We start from the raw sequence: 4196 nt of genomic DNA on the forward strand, positions 1-4196 counted from the left end.
TACTGTTTATGGATGCCTGAGGTTGTTTTTCTCAGTTCAATCTGTTTCAGTGAATTCTTGATGATAGACATAAGATTTGCAGGGAGAGCAGGGGTACTGAGAAGGTCTGCACTGGATGTTCCCCATGAGGCCAACAGAGAAGCTGCTGTCTGAATAGTTTCCAACTGAGTCACAGTTGTCTCTTGATGAGACAAGTTCATCTTCTGTTCTGGTTTCCTTGGTCCTTTCTTTGTAATGTGACAATGTCCTCTAGACTCCTGTGGTAGGATTAGCTATGTTTGCTGCTGTGCTCCCTGGGTGGATGGTTGACAACACATGTTGAGGAAACAACTCTGGTGACCATGGGCTTCGGTGGTGGAGAAATAGTTGGTTGTGGGGCAGTCTGAGGGATGCTTTTGCTGGACGCGCCCCTGGGCTGTCACTGGGATTTGCTTGTTGCAAGAAAACTTTGGGAACCTGTATGCTGGTCACAGATGCTGCCGTCACAGCTGGGGCAGCACTACTTCTACCCTAAGCGCCGCCAGTCACTGGGCCAGTCTTCATAGAGCCAGGAAGTGAAGACACAGATGTGCTGTCTTCACTGTCTACAGACAGGTCGAGGCTGCCATCATCCAAAGCTGTTAATCTGACACCTTCCGTCAAGTGTGTTTTCTTTTTCTGAAGCATGTGATTAGGTAGCAGTTGATGAAGTTCCTTTCTTCTCAAATGCATTGCAGCAATTTTCATATCCATCTCAAACATCTTGCTATTTATCGCTTGCCTATAAACTGTATCTGTGAAAGACTGGATATCATAAGTGAGATCAATACTGAGAACTTCAGAGTTTTCCGGGTTTTTTAACACTAACCAATCACCCACACTGTATGAAATTCTTCCTTGTCAGGATTTTCCTTGGGTGCTGGAAACAACTGAGGATTCACATGTGCCAGTGTAATAAATTCATTCTTCTCCAAGCTTCCAACCAGGATTCGGATTTTTGATTCCACCAAGCCTGCCCATTTTAGATGTTGTTTTTCTGTTGGTGCACTTGCTAGAAGTGCAATATAATGCTTGTACTTTTGAAAGAAGCTGGGAGCTTCAAAAAGTTTGGACCGATCTGCCTTACTCAGCAAAATCTCATGTATGATAGCAAGCCCTTGCTTACACTCCTCAATCATGACCATTCTTGTTGAAACAGACACGTGGTAAGTGGAGTTCTTCTGTGGGTAAGCTGGTGTCATTATAGGCATGAAATGGTACCTATCGCTGGGATTTACTCTCGGGTCCCAGATAGGCAAATTAAGATTTCGTTTTTCAGGCTCTTTCAGTAGCATTGGATTTGGCCATTCCCATTCAGAAAACACCAAGAAAAATTTACATACAAGAGTTGATGCTATTGCATTTGGGTAAAGCTGGCAAGTTCTTGCTCCTAGCATCGCCCAGGAAACACCTCCTAGGAAACCTAATATATTGTAATAGATATTGTGGCATTTGGCCCACAACTTGATGGCTCTCAGAGTTAATCTGACGTTGTCAATGTTTGGTACCAGATGTAAAATCTCATCAGTTACCCAGCAACCATTAAGACTTATTATGCATCTAATATCTAAATTTTTAAGCAGACTGTCATCTCTTAGGTCCAAATCTTCCAGAATAGTCTGCAGTGCTAATCTTGCAAACAAAATATCAATCTCTATCCCACTAAAACACAGTTTGATAACTGGTACAAATGCCTCCTCAACAGCCTTTAAAACCTTTACTTCTTCATGTAGTTTCAACTTATCATAGAAGTAGGTGAAAAAGTCGCTTCGATCAACACGTCTTGGTGCCACGCACAACGTGTCAATATCTGCACGCTTCGTATGCACCCCTAATCTATAAGAACCGAATGTAAAGATTTTCCCTCCAACATTTTCAATTACAGCTTGTGGAAAACTCTTGCTTTCACTGATTTCTCGCATCCATTCCTTTACCAGATTATTTAATTTCTCCAAAATTAAAATCCTACGCTACAGTTACTCTTCCTCTTCAAAAACCCCAAAGGGTTTCAATTAATTTCTGGGTGAGTACGCACTCCCTGGGGGGGTGCTAAACTGATGGGGGAGGGGATGCCATAGTGCTTGGGCGGCGGCGGGGTCTGTTGTTATCCCGGGGTGGTCACCGGAAACAGCATCACCTCTAGCGCCGGCCCCGCCACGCCGCGTCCGCGCCACCGCGACCTCCGCAGCCGCAGCCCGGGTCATGATCCGCTGAGGCGGGAGGGGTGGGGCTCCTACCAGCCCAGGTCCGACCCGCTCCCGCCACTTCAAGCGCCTCTGCGCCATCCCCTCGGCCCCAACACGGTGCCGGGACCCTCGCCGCTGTGTTCTAGCAGGCCTGATTTTAAATGCTAGCTACGCCACAAACTACCTGGGTATAATTAGGAAATACTAACGAAAGTATGCAGAGGTTCTCTTATGCCACGATGTGTTCTACACACTTGGGATATGTAGGAACTAAGGGTTAACTTTTCCAAAGTGGATTCTCTGCAGGTTGGTCTCCTACAAACGTCCACGGAGGCCAACCATTGTTCTGAGGGAGCCACGCCTGGATGAGGCTGAGATGGAGGATCGTGAAACCGGCCTGACATGTTACGCAGATGCAAGACAAGGCTGGGAACCTAGCCTCCAGATTACACCACGATGGTTGCCCACACTGAGCATGCGTACATACATACATAGCTCATACATAACTATGAGCGTACATAGTCCCTCTGACTATGTACGCTGAGCTGGGAGATCAGCACTGGAGCCGAGTGCCTGCCCACTGGAGTGCTGTTCAATCCCAATTCTAATCAGGCCAGGGAAGGGATGATGATTTCTTAATCATGCAGTCTAAATAACCCCACAGTCTAAGGGTTTGGTCCTTCTGCCAGAGTCTAGCAACTGTTCCTGCGCTATGCCTAGGCTCTAACCCAAAAAGTAAGTGGTTACAGGGGATCCACACTTCTGCCATTGACCCAGACTCATAGTTTACCCCCAAAATTGTTCCATCAACTCAACTCTGATGTGTGTGTTTGTTCTCTGACATCTATTTGACCTTGTTCACTTGATATTATATTCACAGTTGTTTTTGCTCATTTTTCAAAATACTTTTCTACAGGTAAACTCACAGCCCAGCATTTTAGCTTCCCTCCAAGGCTACACAAACTTTCTCTTCTGTCCAAAATATCCTTTACCTTTGCTCAGTAGACACCTATTCCTTAGAATCCAAGTCAGGTGTCACTTTCCCTTTATGCTTTACCTTATTTCCCTGACAGAAATAGATGGAGGTAATTGCTGTAATTTGTAACAGTTTTGTAGTTTCTATGTATTTCTAGAGAAGAATATAAAAATTTTAATTATTTGTTTGCATGATTTGCCTCCTGGAGCAAAATATGTTTTTCAAGGGTAGGCAGCATTCATCTTTTTATCCCTATTCCTTAGCAACATGTCCAAACTAGAATAGACGTTTGACAAATTTGTGGGACTGGAAATCGGCATGAAATCACCGCTCAAAATCCACTGTGAGAGAAATAACCAAAATATTTAGATAATAAAGTTCAAAGCTACATTTCGAATGAAAATAATGCCACCATCTGGCTCATCTCAAAGAAAAGAGAAAAGCAATCTCTCAGAGTACTGATTACAAAGTCAAAATGCATTTGGTAACTGAGAGAAATAAAAACTTTACCAGTAACATTTCCTTAAATTGTCACTCATTATTTTAAAATGGCATTGGAAAACTTGAGCTTGAAAAACTATCTGGTTAAATTTTCATGGTAGTTGACAGACCATCTGAGTATACTGAATAAATGGCCTCACTTGGTCACAATACCTGACCCACTGTTTTAAACCAGTACCTGTAATTCCTGTCACTTGTATCATTTATTTAGTTATGTATTTGCATCTTCTTCAGAAGTAGGTAGCTTAATAGCAATGACTGATTTAAAAATATGATTTTTATCCTCTCATTTATCCAGGAAAACATCTCCCTGAAATTTGTAGCTTGCAATTATTTCTGAAGTGAGTGTCATATCTTGTACTCTATACCACGTATTTTATTTTTCATAAACAGTTATCTTCCTTCTACACCACACTGCATATTTTTAGATCATTGATAACAATTTACAAATATATTAGACATTTAGATTTCTCATTTTGGAATGTAGGTATGAGATCCAAGCAAATAGAATAAAT

At 42.7% G+C, this 4196-nt stretch overlaps 1 pseudogene; it reads right to left on the reverse strand.

Moving 5' to 3' along the window:
- Nucleotides 1-249: 249 nt before the first annotated feature.
- LOC137205018 (poly(A) polymerase beta-like) lies at nucleotides 250-2152 on the reverse strand (annotated as a pseudogene).
- Between the last annotated feature and the right edge of the window lie 2044 nt (nucleotides 2153-4196).

This window comes from Pseudorca crassidens, chromosome 13 (genome assembly GCF_039906515.1).
Source record: "Pseudorca crassidens isolate mPseCra1 chromosome 13, mPseCra1.hap1, whole genome shotgun sequence".
NCBI lineage: Eukaryota > Metazoa > Chordata > Mammalia > Artiodactyla > Delphinidae > Pseudorca > Pseudorca crassidens.